Here is a 15,315-nt window from a genome sequence, read left to right as displayed (position 1 = left end):
TCTGCGTCTTAACATAACCGAGGAACAACTTGCGGAATTAGCCGGGGAACAGTTCTTTCCTCAACAACCTACTCCACCAACGGCCGAGGTCTACACACCACTGCCCATCATAAACGAACAACCGGGGGACGCATCATTCACTAGGATGGGATGGAGGGCGGAGCTCATTGACGCCCTTAGCTTTGCGAAGGCGAACTCTGCACCAGGTCCGGACCACGTCACCATAACGGCGCTCCGGAACCTTCCGATGGAAGCGATGAACGAACTCCTCGACACATTCAATGCGGTCTGGATGGAAGGCGCAATGCGGCGGAGTGGAAACGGTCTACAGTGACTCCCATTCCGAAGCCGGCAAGACTCCGCACGCAATAGGAAATCTCCGACCGATATCCCTCACTTCCAATTTAAGCAAGGTATTGGAGCGCATGGTCATCGGCCGCCTGCAATAGATCCTTGAGACTACGGGCGCCCTCCATCCCATGCAGACTGGTTTCCGACCTCAAATGTCAACTCAAGACAGCCTGGTAATGATTCATCACGACCTCTACGAACGCCACCTCTCCAATTTTCAGCCTCGGACACTCGTCGCCATCGACTTGCGAAAGGCCTTTGACTCTATCCCGCACTCCACCGTGGTCGCTGCTGCGCAGAGGCGAGGCATACAGGGCCGCCCCTTAAATTTTATCAAAACCTTTCTAAAAAATCGCACTTACCAGGTGGCGATCGGAAATACAAAAGGGGCCTGGAAGGCCAACAACATCGGCGTACCGCAAGGGGCGGTTCTGTCGCCGCTCCTTTTCAACCTCGCCATGACCGATCTTGCCCTAGCCCTTGAGGCCGTTCCACAGGTGCGTTATACCATTTATGCGGATGACGTCACCCTGTGGACGACAGCCGGACTGGCATCCGACCAGCAATACCACATGCAACGTGCCCTTGACATCGTCACCACTTTCGCACAAAACACCGGACTTCAGCTTTCTAAGGAGAAGACTATGTATATGGTAATTCACGCAAAGTGCAAAAAATCACGCACAGACATCCATCTTAACGTGGAAAACACTCCCATCACTGGCAGACTGTGTGAAAATATTGGGTGTCCCCTTCGACCACCACGGAAGGGCCAACACATGGATGAAGCACGTAAAAAAACAGTGGAAAAACGGTCTGACCCTCCTCAAAGCAATTACCAACAAAGCTTGGGGGGCTCAAGAAGACCTATTACGCCGTCTAGTGCGGACTCTTCTAGTGTCAAAGGTTATTTATGGACTGAACTTTCAAAATCTAACTCGGACGCAGGAGACCACACTTGTCACAATGAATCGGGCCGCAATGAGGATTGTCACGGGTCTCCCTCGCTTCACACGGGTGGAAGAGCTCGAACGCATCGCGCAGATGAATACCATTCAAGAAATCGCCGAAGAACAACGAATCAGCCAAGCCCTGCGCCTGTCCCGGACGCCCCAAGGCAGAACTATTCTGATACTGAGTGGGCGCGCCCATCAGCGTTTAATACGTACTTTCAGTCAGTATTTACAGTTGATAATTTCGAAGTTCCTCCTTTTACTCATGTTTCGCAGTCTGCGGTTGACGACATAGATGTGAACGTTCGGGGCGTACTAAACCTGATTTTGAAGTTAGACACTAAAAAAAGTCCTGGTCCTGATGACATTCCTAATTCATTTATTGTCAGGTACTCCCAATGGTGCAGTCGGTATCTCACGGTTATTTTTCAGAAATCACTGTCAACGGCCACAGTTCCTTCATCATGGAAACTCGCAAAAATTATTCCCGTATACAAATCTGGCAACTCACAATCACTGTCAAACTATAGACCAATTTCTATAACGTCACATTCATGCAAATTATTGGAACATATAGTCTACAGGCATGTAATAGAGTTTCTCGATACTAACAATATTTTATGCGATTTCCAACATGGTTTTCGACGCGGTTATAGTACTATGACACAACTAACAGAGTTTGTTGATGATATCGGTCTGTCTCTTGACGTCGGTAACCAAGTTGATGCGATATTTATAGATTTGTCAAAGGCTTTCGACACCGTTCCTCATTCTAAACTCCTACACAAGCTTAACCTAATTCTAAATAATCATCACCTTGTGAACTGGATATCCAGTTTTCTTTCCCAACGGTCTCAGTTTGTCTACTTTAACTCATCCAAGTCTAGTACAGTTGACGTATACCGTCAGGTGTTCCACAAGGGTCAGTTCTTGGACCGCTACTTTTCTTGTTATACATCAATGATTTGCCACGCTGTATTTCCACTAAGGTCCGACTTTACGCTGACGACTGCGTACTATATCATGTGATAAACTCCTCAGATGACCATATAACTCTTAACAATTCTTTCGTGAATTTTTGTACGTGGTGTAAAACCTGGCAAATGAACCTGAACTTTAGTAAAACGGTTTTTATGACCTTTTCTAGGCGTTCATCACCTTCTGTGTTTAATTATTCATTTGACGGGTTATGCCTAGAAAGAGTTTTTGAATATAAATATCTTGGCCTCCTTTTCACGCCTGATTTATCTTGGTCTAAGCACATTGATACGACATGTAACAAATCTCTTAAAAGACTTGGATACCTGCGGCGTACCTTACGTGTGGCACCACAAGATACTAAGCTTTTAACTTTTAAAACTTCGATTCGCCAAATCCTCGAATATGGTTCTATTATTTGGTTTCCCTACAAAGAGTCCGATATAAAAAAGGTCGAATCAGTACAAAAGAAATCGGTACGTTTTACTTTTCGTCGGTATGACAGAAACTTTTCTCCTTCTTCTAATCTTTCCGTGTTAGGCCTAAGACTTCTTTCTGAGCGTCGTGGTATCGAGCGCCTAAAGTCTCTGTATTCCATGGTTAACTCATCACGTTTTGACTCGTTACATAACTACATAAAGTTTCTCGAGCCAACTGCAACTAGGAGCCACCATAAATTAAACATTTTACCTTTTCATCCTCGTACTGATATGTTTAAATACAGTTTTTTTCCTCACACCATTGAACGCTGGAATTTATTACCAGGAAACATCCGATCACTACAACCAGATGAATTTCTGTGTGCCGTTGACAGTGGTCCACAGTGATGTCCGGACCGTCTGTGTTTACCTCCCACTCCTGCCATAGCCCCAGTGGGGCTGCAGTATGTATAAATAAATAAATAAATAAATAAATCTCATTGACGGCCCATTTATGCCGACGCCTCCGCCCCCATGAGAAACGGAGGCGGTCACCGTCGCCAAACCGATTCCAAAAAACCAAGGGAACGACTCTCCGGGACGAAGAGTCACTCAGGCCTCCAACCACATGGGAGAAGTCGGCGGTCTCGGAGAGCACGTCGAAGTGTTTTACACAGACGCGTCGCGCTCTGAGACCGGCCGCACGGCTATAGCCTGGTGCTCCCCTACAAAACAGGACACGCAGCAAGAAATCACTGTAAACACGAAGACCACGTGCTCCGCAGAACTGCGAGCGATCTTGATGGCGACACAGGCAGCCATTCTGAAGAGAGCCAACATCACAGAAACACGCATATATACAGATTCTCAAGAGGCGCTCCGCGAATTGCGTCGCACGGACACATGTAACGCCGTGGTCGCACAGATCCGAACACTGGTGCGCAAAGCGAAGGACGACCAAACGATCACTGTCGCGTGGCTACCAGGCCACGAAGGCATCCCTGGGAACGAGAGGGCGAATGGGGCCGCGAGGGCACAGCTACAAGCAACACAGCCCTCACAAGGCCTGGTTCCTCCGCTCAGTCCTCGGAAGGTGCCTGAAGACACTGCCGACTTTGACCTTTCCGAGGTCAAACGCGAAGAACGAGCAGCACGCAAGGCGCGCCTCACTACTCTCCTGCCGCCCAACCCTCACCGCATTCCGAGCATCTTTCCACGATGGCAGCGGGTGGCGCTCAACCGACTCCAAACGAAGACAGTGCTGACGCCAGACTGGCTGTCAAGAATTCACCATCCGACGGATCCAGACGACGTCGGCCCCGATCTGAACTGCGAACACTGCGGCGATCCTGCCACCTGCTCCCATCTCCTGTGGGACTGCGCAGAATCCGCGCCGGAGCGCGAGGCCGCAATCCGCAACCTCCCCTACCACATACGACCTTGCTCCTACACAGAATGGACCAAACCAACAACCGCCATTCTGAATGAACAAAAACTCATCTACACATCAATCATCAACTTCCTCCGATCCTCCGGGATCGGTAGGTTCATCTAATCATCATCATTTTCACTTCCGTTCACCCTTTCCCCCCCGCCTAATCTGAGGCCTTCAGGCCAGAAGGCGGCATCACCCAATAAACGTTTTTACTACTACAGTCCTTGGTGAGCGACGTGAGGGGATATGTCGGAAAAGTGCTGCGGGAGAGGTTATCCGAGAGCTTCTCTGCACCCTTCGCAACGCCCCCAGCAGAGCGCCGTATGCCACCATGTTGAAAGAGTGATAAAAAATGCTAGCAGACCAGCAAATGTAGTGCCATTAGAGTCGCCGTAAAAACGCTTTTTTTATGAAAACTATATTGTTTATTACAGGCATGCAACTTGCGACACCTCTTAACGTTTTCAAAAATGCCTTTGCCAATTACGTCACAAAAAAAGAGGCAAGCGAGGAGGAGCTCAAATTGGAGAAGGATGACACGGGCTTTGACGGGCTCTTTTGCGAACCAAAACTTGTTTTTCGCGGTGATTTCATCTTGTGTGTGCGTTTCACCGCACGCGTTAGAAGCGTTTGAAAGGGTAAAAAAAATGACGACCTTGGGGTTGTCATTGGTGGTAAAGAGAAGATGCCACATGATGAGAGTATATGGACATGCAAACAAGAATAATTTACATTTTAGACAAACCCCGAGACAAGAGGGAAGGAAGGACGACACAACACGAAGTCTCAAGCACAGCTGAAATTTAGTAGACAGAAGATCGTGGCACACCGGTACTGTTTCTAGAACAGTACCGGTGTGCTACTGGTCAATGTCCTCCCCCTCTTGTGCGAGCGGGGAAAAGAAGTTCAACCTCCCCCCTTTTCCTTCCTTTTGGTTTTCGGGGTACTTGTGCCCTATAAAACTACGATCTTTTGTCCAATAAATTTCAGCTGTGTTTGAAACTTCGTGTTCTGTCTTCCTTCCTCCCCCTGTTTAATGGTTTTCTCCAAAATGTCAAACCTTCACCAGCTTGTTTGCGCCCGAACTTTTTGTCCAATAATAATTGAGTTTCTCCCCATTTGTCTCTGCACGAGGCAATGGAAGAAACGTTTATTATATTTGCCAAATGGTGTGCAAGTTTATTTTTGGTGTTTATTCTATACAGCAAGTGTATGAGTGTTATTTGAATGGATTCTAGTTGTTGCAGAAAAACCTTTAGCGAAGAACGAAGAACGAAGAGCATTCACATATCCACAGCTCGGCACTAAAACGAGCGACTGTATAGACGCTATGCAGCAGCTGTGCATGGGCGCCGCCATAAGTGACCTTCAGTTTTTGTTTCCTCCTACTGAATTTTCTTCACTTCATCATTACCATAGCAGGCCAGGTTATGGCTATCTTAAATTCTATTGCGTCCTTCTACCCAGCATTGGCCTTTCTGGAGGCTCGTCAATACCCGTTTCAGTGGCTCGGTATTTTCATAAGACAAAAGATCGAAGGTCAGCAATGGCGGCTGTAATCTGGCGCGTGTGTAAAGCGTCTATAATCTTGCACCGGTTTTGTGCCGACAACGCTCAACATATTCACGGGTTGGTGTGGGCAGTAAAAAGAGAATCACTTGTTGTGGCGGTGCAGTCTACGCGTTCCGACACCAAAGTAACAGGCCTCAGCCCGAATATACAGCGAGACATTATTTCAACCTAATGCAGCACGATCGTTTCCAATCCAGGAGTGGCGTTAAGCTGCTGCACCCCATGGGCAATTTTTAAGACTATGTCAGCGAAATTTACGAAGAGAAGGACAGAAGGCGTCCGCTCTTATGCTTGGAATTACACAACGGAAAACAATGCTGCGGACATATTGGCGTTATTTACGATGATACCTGTGTAAAACGTCAAGCCAAATTTCATTTCATTACATCTACGCGGCAGCAGCTCGTTGTTAACTTTCTAGTTCTAACATGGTTTTATATGACCTGGAACTCATCACCACAGATTGATGATTTGATGGAGGTGAACTCCTGCAGAAAGTGACAATGAACCCAAACATGCTCACCCAGCCGCCCATGCCCTTTGAAACCTGTAACGAAGACTGCTCTAAGTCTGGTCCGAATAGAAGCAGAAACTCGTGAATGCAACAAAAAAAAAAAAATACGCATCAATGAGGGACACACTTCTTTGTGTTCTCAAATGAACGGCCTGGAAAAACAACGCCAGCAGCTGACCAAAAATCGTATTGCCTTAAATATGTATGAAGTAAAAGTGGCCATGCGACGCCTGAAAATACAATAAAAACAAATTTACTGCGACTCCTCGGAATGGCTTGTACCCCGTGTAATGAACACGGCCTCTTCGTGCGCTGCCCAAGAACGGGGAAGCGCGGCATTGCGTCCCCAGACTTTCGATTTCTGAATCTAAAGGCCCCTACGCACAGTTGTGTTTGAGACTGCTTGAGTGCGTTTGACTGCGTTACGGCTGCGAGAAACCAGGAAATCCTTGCTTCTTATTTCTCGTGCCAAGATGATTCCTTGAATTGGATTTCACGCTTCATACGAAGCACAGATGTGCCGACGACTCGCTTTTGCTTCGCGACCAGCGTGTTCTCGACGCAACGCTGTCAGACGCACTCGAACGCTCTCAAACGCAACTGTGCTTAGGGGCATTTAAATGTCAAATTGACAACACAAAGGATTTTGATAACGAAGGAACAATGAATGCTTGCATCGTAGTGCGGAACAGCACATCCAAGACTTTGCCATGTGAGGAGGCAGTCCGATTGCTTTTATTGTTTGCGTATATCAACAAGATATATTCAACACAATGACTCAAGCAGCTGCATGCGCTCGCAATATGCTCGTGAGAATAGACGACGACGGCGGCTCCCTTTAGGGGCATCACCGTAACATCTCAAACTTCCAACTGAACAAAGCTCATTGCCTTTTTTGGAGTTATTCAATAATTTATCCCCTTTTAATTGCACGGAGGCACTATTGGAACAAAGCAACCCCTCCTTGAATAATTAAAACCTACGCACTAGAATAATGACGTCATCATGGTGAGATCGAACGCAGACTTGCTAAATTCCTTAAGGGGGTATTCACACGAGGGAGAAATCCCGGGGACGTCTTCCCGGCACGCGCCCATCACGAGATGAAAACGCGAGGCTTTTGCACATCGCAAAGCCTGACGTTTTCGTCGCGGGATGCGCGTGCCGTGGAGAAATCCCCGGGATTTCTCCCTCGTGTGAATACCCCTTAATGGGGTATCCACACGAAGGAGAAATCCGCCCCTTTCCTCCGCGGAGCGCGCATCACGTGCGACATACGTCATTCCTTTTTGACGCCTCGTGGCGCCGTTCTCCTCCGTGGCGGAGGCGCGGAGGCTTAATTCCGTCAGCACGAAAGCCCCAGGTGCACGCGGCGGAGCCGGGGACGGAGTTTCCCGGGTTGTTGACGTCACGAGCTCCGTCCGCGGAGTTCTCCTTCGTGTGGATACCCCTTTAGCAACGAAGGGGATGTGGTTACACGGGCTGCGCGTGCAGCCTTTTGCAGTAGTAACTGTGCTGATGCAAAACTTGTGGCACATTACACGTGCATTCATCAACGTCTTATTTAGGTTATTTTCATCGAATCTTTTATACAGAAAAGGCCAACGCGTGCAGCGCATGTATCTCGCTCCCAGCATTCTCCTTGACGATTGCAACAACCTGAAGAATTTCTGTGTGCCCTTGACAGCGGTTGATTGTGATGTCTTTAGTGTCTGTACATAATCCCATAGGTGTAGACTGCAGGTTGGCATCGGGGCTCGTGCCCCCCCCCCCCCCCCCCCCCCCGGGCCCGGGCCATGGTCCTTACCGAGACGCTGCTTACGTGCCATGTAACGAGTTTCTAGTAGTGGCATGTAAAAATATAATGCCCACGCTGGCTTCATTGACAAAATACGTGGGAAATGGAATCCCAGCGTTCTTCCGGGTGGGGCGGGGGGAAGGGGGAGGGTGCTTTTCCGCGCAAGTGGAAAAGCACCCCCATCCCCCCCTTGAGAACTTCTCAGCCTGCCCCGCCCCCCCCCCCCCCCCCCCCCCCCTGGGAAAATGGAAAGTCTACGCCGCTGCATAATCCCCATTCCTGCAACAGCCCCATTGGGGATGCAGTATGTAAAAACAAATAATATTAAAAATTTACTGTGCCTATGAGACATCTCCGACTGGTGTATTTAGCTATTTAGCATCCTATCCTACTCATGCATCAAAAATTGTTCCAAAGTGGCACCAAATAGCGTCAAAGAAGAAGCCGTAGTGTCTCGCTGTCCGATGTTGCGATCCTGGCGGTTGGTGCTATACTCTGCTTCATACTTAGCGTGCAACGTTGTCAAAGCTACTGGCGCGAGCGCGTTGCTTCATCTATGGTTTTGTTTGCGCGAGAGAGCGTGCAAATGATCCACGAGATCAAGCCCTATGCTCGCGCCGGTAGCTTTTACAGCGTTGCACGATAAGTATGAAATAGAGTATAGAAGTCTCGGTAGAAAGTACGAGCAAACGCGAGTGTCGCTGCCGTCACAGCGTCCCAACTACTGACTGCCCAAGCTTCCGTGGACTGTTAAGCTGGAGAGCGACCTGCAGCAACCCGGATGTCTGCCACCTCCTCCATCTTTGCTGTGACACCGCCAGGATCGCGACCAGCGACAACATTGCGCTCCTGTGACATCATCAAGCGAAAATCGAGGGACACTTTTTTTGTTCTTACCGGAGTTATTACATAGTTGGAAACACGTTCCAGGCACCATAGTAGTTCGACAAAATCTATATTAAACATAAACGCTGTAGCAGTGTTCGGTTGGGCTTCGTGTTCAATCAATCCGTCGAAAGAGGCACGGTGTCAGGCTCGAGTCCGACAGCCCTTTCCGGAAATACATGGCGATTCCACCGACTGCTTGACGGATTGTGACGTTCCAGTATACGGCACGTGAGATTATCCAGGAAGGAAAGACGGCGTTGAGATTGGTATAACATTTTTTGATTTCAGAACGCAGAGAAGGCAAAAAGAAAGCAAAGCAGTATATGTAATGACCTCATTTTGTGTTTGCTCTGTTTTGTTCGTTCCGAGCTCCAGGATCGCTAAACTCGTCAACAAAAATATTCTTTGTGTTATGACATAGTGGGGGGAGGAGCCGAAAGATTGCCTCCGAGGTTTTCTTTTCTCACAAACCCGCAGATCCGTCTGCCTTCGTGACGTTTTTCGTTGAGGGGACGAAAAATCCCTACGCCTCCCTAGGCACCGAACAAGAGCAACACTAGAGAGCGCGCGGAGACGACCGTGGTTCTTACGTATGACGTCACAGCAAAGATGATCAGCTGCGACCGTCATGTTTGATGGTCTCTAAAAAGCACGATGGATGCTTGGGAATTGCATTTTAAAATCAACACCGTCGAAGTTGATAGTCTGGTATCGTTCTTATTTCCGTCGATAAAGCAGAATTTACTAAAAAACGTCCCTGCCTTTCTTTTGATTTATCTCCCGACGTGACTAGGTCACAACTAAAGTCGTCACAACCAGCCGACTACCATTGTCCACTTTCCGGCGAATTTCGCCTCCGGGCAGTTGTCCCTTCATCGGCAGGATAAAATCATTTTATGGTAGACATTCGAATATCAGTCAGTTTGGGTTTAAGTGTGTTTATCAACGGAAATAAGGAAATAAAAGTAATGTCAGCTTGTCAATATTGGCGGTGATGCTTCAAGAACGCAAGGACACTAAACTTGGCATCGTCTATTTGAACACGCACCATCAAATTTGTCGTTCACAACTGATAATCCTGACTCCATCGTCAAAAATACCAACTATAAAATGACGTCACTGAACGCGCCCGCACACTACTATATACGTGCCCTGGCACGAGTCTTTCGCTTGAAAGTCTGTCATGGCCACTCTTGAGTTCATGGAACGCGAGCCGTTTTAATTCCAGAATCTCTTGAACCGTTATTTCAAAAATTGCAGGCTGTGCTGTTCCTCGTCATTGCTCATTGGAACACCTCTAAGCAGGGTCGTCGAAACAGGAGGATGGGGAGGGGGGGGGGGATTTAGCCCCCCCTCCCCCAGTTGCGCCGAAAGAGGGGGCAAGGGGCATAAGGGAACAATTTTTACGGCCCTTCTTGAGACTCCTATTTGTGTGTGTGTGTGTGTGTGTGTGTGTGTGTGTGCGCGCGTGCGTGTGCGTGTGCGTGTGCGTGTGTGTGTGTGTGTGTGTGTGTGTGTGTGTGTGTGTGTGTGTGTGTGTGTGTGTGTGTGTGTGTGTGTGTCGTACCTTAATTCTTTCTTTAAAGCGCAGCTCTTCGGCGCCCGTTTCCGGGTTTCGCGGCGTGGGCGTCGCCGTCGGCGTAACCGGCCCGCTAAATTTAGCGCGAAATTGACGTCACATGACCTTAACACCAATTCAATTCCCAGCTACGTGACTTCAACGCCAATTCACTTCTCCGCTAGATTGTCATGTGATGTCCTTTTCCCTGCTAAATTTAGCGGAGAAACTGACTGGGAGGAGGAGGGGAGGAGAGGAAGAGGGGAGGAGGAGGGCATACCCTCCTCTCCGTACCCTCCCTTATTCCTCCTCAAGAGTTGAGCTCTAATTTTGCATTACAAAGATTTGTAAACGTCTTTAATTTTTTTATTTCCCATTCTTCGGCTTTTTTTTTTTTTATCCCCCGTTTCCCCTCATCTCTCAGACATTACCGACGTCTCTACACAAACCGCCTGCGGGTGACCCCGGTGGCGCTGTTGACGGTGGCGGAAGATGCGCTCTACAAAGCCGCCCGCGTACACCGCGCACGGCTCCACAACATCACAAAGTTCAATCTTCGCCTCGATTCCGAAGCGAAGATTTTGGCCTCAAATAACTCCTTCCCAAAGTTGTGAAACGTCACTTTGTCGTCACCAGTAACTTCCACAAACGACGATCTTGCGACGAGAAAGTTCAGAGTATTTTCCGGCCGCCTAGGTACAATCTACGCATCATTAGGGAGTTTTCGTAGACCGCGTTGCCCCCTCCGCTAAGCTTTCCGCAACGAAGAAGTTGCTACTGCGCCTGCGCGCCGATAGCCTTGACTGTGGAGTTCCCGCTATCGTAGCGGGTTGCGGAGGGCCTTGCGGGACGGCGAAAACGATCTACGAAAACTCCCTATTGACTGTAACGCGGCGTAGGGATGTAGGGACACTCGGGCGAGACGTCATCAGTGCAGCCGTTCAATCGGCTGGCACCACGGTGTTGCTCGCACGCGCTTCGATGGAGCTCGCTACGACTTTGTGTTTTACATTCTCGCTGGAATTTGAGCACCGAGAGAGCTTGGATGATTGACAGCTCGCTCGGCTCGACGTCAGCGTCGCGAGAGTCCAATTAACGCGTTCCGCAACTTTCGGACACAAAGTTGTGCTCGACGAGTTTAGCTACCCTGGTGGTGAGAGATAACGAATCGTGCCGCTTCCAGAATATACGAATCGTTTGAGTCGGTACGAGCGTACGTCGGTACAGACCCACAATTCCCCGGGCCGGGCCTCACCAGGAGGTATCCTGGATTTTTCGAAAATGTCTATTGCTGAGTTGATGCCATCCTACAGTGTGATGAAGTTTCATGCAGGCAGATATGTGTTTCAGCGTCTTCCCTCTCTTCTGTTTTTTTCAACAGTTTCGTAACGTTGTTCGCTCATTTTATTATGTGTAGGTGTGTGTTCATTGATTGTTCTAGAAGGTGTTGGGTAAAGGCTGTGGTAACACAAGATATGCTGCGGATTTCTTTGCGGTACTGTTGCACGTGTGAACATGGTACGCATTTTGCGCCTCGACTACGCACACAACGCAGTGTGTAGCGTATCTTAAAAAAATCCCTGCCAAAGCCAGCTCTCCGGCGGGAGTATGGAACGCCGAATTTCCATCCCTTGCGGTATCATTCCTCAGCTCTGTACCTGCTGTTTCGCGTCTCCCTGTATCATACGAAGCATATGTTTGTCGAATTGCTCTAATCCCTCTCACCTCCTGAACAGCCCCCTCCTACACACACACCCAGACACACACACACACACACACAAACACACACACACACACACACACACACAAAACTCACTATGTGCGAGCGCGCCGAACACAAATACAGACAGATTATCCTGGGTCATTGTACCGGTTGGCTACCATGTGCCAGAGGAGAAGATTGGGGAAATTAAGGGAAAGGTTTAAAGCGGAAAGAAAGAGGCAAGAAAAAAAGCGTAGGAGGGACAGAATTGGAACTCTAAATCCCGGCATTTTCACGAACCCAGAGGTTCGTCCACTGAAGTCAGAATTCCAGACAAGCCTTACATAAGCAAAAAGAAAGACCTTTTTACCTTTGGTTTTTGGTGTGGTTGTTCCTTCCAGACACAAAGTACCTTTGCCACAGAGAAAGGCCGGTTATCCAGACATGCGACCTTGCCTTTAAGTTTACTTCTTTCTTTTCAAACTCACCGGAGGCCAGCGCTGAGAGCCGATTAGACAAGAGTGCTGCTTTAACCTTAGGCTGGGACTCGGGTTCAGTCAGTGTGGGCCCGAGTACCAACCGAATGCTAGCACTGCACTTCGTGTGAGGCTCGGTCTCTTAGCAAACCGTTACCGTGTTCTGCGTGCCGTACTACAGTTAGCAGACTGTTACCGTACTACAGTTATCGTGGGCCCGACTGCGCATGTGCGACCACGTACCGTTCAAATCAAGCAACATTTGATTTTAGTCAACGTTACTAAAACACTCAGTTGGAAAACTCGCCCTTGAAACCCAGACTGCTCGCGTCCACCGCGACCAAACTAAATACGGTAACAGCGCCATCCTTTAGCGACTAGTCAAAACAGGAAGGTTCATTTATATTGCTACTGCGAAATGGCAATGTGAGATGGCGCCACCGGCGCTAGCGCGACTCGACCTGAACCGATACATGCAGACGGGATGGGTCGCTGCGGGAGAAATGGCGGCGTTGCGATCTCCATTAGTGCGGTTCTCGAGTACGGATCGAAGTCACTTTTAGAGCGCAGCTCTTAGGCGCCCGTTTCTGGCTTGAGCGGCGTCGGCGTCGGCATAACCGCGCGTTGCATTATGGGACGTTTTTCATAATGACGTCACACGTGACGTAACGTGTGACGTCAGGAAAGACACGAGTGATGTCAGTCGTGACGTCACCGCGCGTTGCATTACGGGTGAAATTCCCCGCTAAATTTAGTGGGGAAAATTCCCCACTAAATTTAGCGGAAAATTTTCCCCGCTAAAATTCCTCGCTAAATTTAGTAGAAAAATTCCCCCGCCAAATTTAGGGAAAAAAATTTCCCACTAAATTTAGCGGGTAATTTAGCGAACATTTCCCGGTGAATGAGAGGGGAGCAGCAGAGGAGGAGCGGAGGGTACGGATGAGGAGGGGGGCCATACCCTCCTCTCCGTACCCTCCCCTCCTCCTCAGGAGCTGCGCTCTAATTGGGCGTTACAAAGAATTGTAGAAGTCTTTATTTTTATTTTTTTTTTTTTTTTTTTTTTCAAAGCAGGCTCAATGGCAGTTTTTCAACTGAGATGTTCTAGTGACGTTGATTTTAGCATACCGGGGATACCGGGGACAAGTACCGTGGTACCGAAGCTCGACAGGAGTATGCACTGGTGACAAAAGTTGTCGGCAATATATATGTATTAAAATGGTGGCGCAATAAAGTGGAATAATGATAAAACTAAGAATCGGAATTAACCGGTTCCTGCTACTCAGGGACAGCGTTTCTTGGCTATGCAGTCAAAGCTTATAGCTCTATTCAAGCATGCTTTTAAGCGCGCGCCCATGTGATACCGTGACCGCACAAGCGCGCTTAAGAGCATGCTTCAAAGGACAGTTTTAGTGGACCGTACGCTAAAGCTTTGCGTACGCAAGGAGATCGGGGGTCGTGAGTGGGCATGCGCAGAACGCAATAGAAGGGCTAACGTATTGCGTACGCACACAACGCTGGGGATTATACGTTGCTGGCTAGCGGGCTTTGCGGTACACTCTCGAGAGATCTCGGACCCAACGAGAGCTCCAGTTCAAGATGGCGGTTGCCTCGACTGGCGCAGCAAGGGCGACCTAGTGTTTTCGAAGTTCTGTGTTACGTGAAATTGCGTGGCGTTCAGCTCGGCGATTCTTTCTGGGACCTACCGCGGTCGAATCAGATCGCCGTGCAGCTGAAGGAGTGCACAGTGGAAATGTTCGCCGCTCGCAGTGTGCGTCAACGCTGCGATCTGCTCAACGCTAAGCCTATTCCCACAGTTCATCGCCGACGGACGAACGACTTTAAGAGAAATAGCCGAAGTTCTCTCTATGCACTGGAGATCAGGGTCATGAATTTCATTCCGCGATAGCATTGATAAAAGGTGCCGTTTCCACGGGACGACTGACGGAGGCTCCGTGATCGAATTTGGCTACGCACTCGTACTCGTAGCCTCTGTACCCCGCAGAAAAGCGCGCTTGACGAGGCAGCTGTGGCTTGGTTTAATCTAAGATAAAATGATTGGACACTTTTTCTTTCTCAATATTTCTTCCCAGGGGAATGGTTGCGCTATAAGCACGCGGAATTCTACGGCTCTAGCAAATTTAACCAAGATCATGCGCGGCGTTCACTCGAAAACGTAACGCACAACTAAATTCGGTCCGAGCAGGTCATTTTTAGCGTACGTTATACCATTGCGTATTGCGTACGTAAGAGCCAGCAACGTTATATTAAAACTGTCTAATGACTCTGGTAGTGCGATACGCAGAACACGGTAACGGTTAGCAAAAAGTCTCTATTTTACAAGTTTGTTACAGGAAGTGTTTACCAGTCAGCCATATAACACATTTTTACTTTAAAAGGTTTGAGTGAATGGACGTGGTCACTAAATCCCACGGAGCGGCACCCATACAGTGTATGGTATGTTGCAGTCTGCTGGAACTTTAAGCTCGACCCTGAAACTATTCGTAGGTATGGCAAGTGAACTGTAGCTCTTCAGAGAGACAAAATGAAAACACCAAGCAGTTGTTTATCCTTTAACTGTTTATTTCAGATCTGCGTAAGTGATTGTGGAAACGTAATACTGCACATCTCAGTTTCAAGGATTATTTATATATTTATCGAGATTGCGGATTGT

This window comes from Ixodes scapularis, unplaced genomic scaffold (assembly GCF_016920785.2).
Source record: "Ixodes scapularis isolate PalLabHiFi unplaced genomic scaffold, ASM1692078v2 PGA_scaffold8__174_contigs__length_109621045, whole genome shotgun sequence".
Lineage (NCBI taxonomy): Eukaryota > Metazoa > Arthropoda > Arachnida > Ixodida > Ixodidae > Ixodes > Ixodes scapularis.
The sequence above is the reverse complement of the archived record's forward strand: the minus strand, read 5'-3'. Positions refer to the sequence as shown.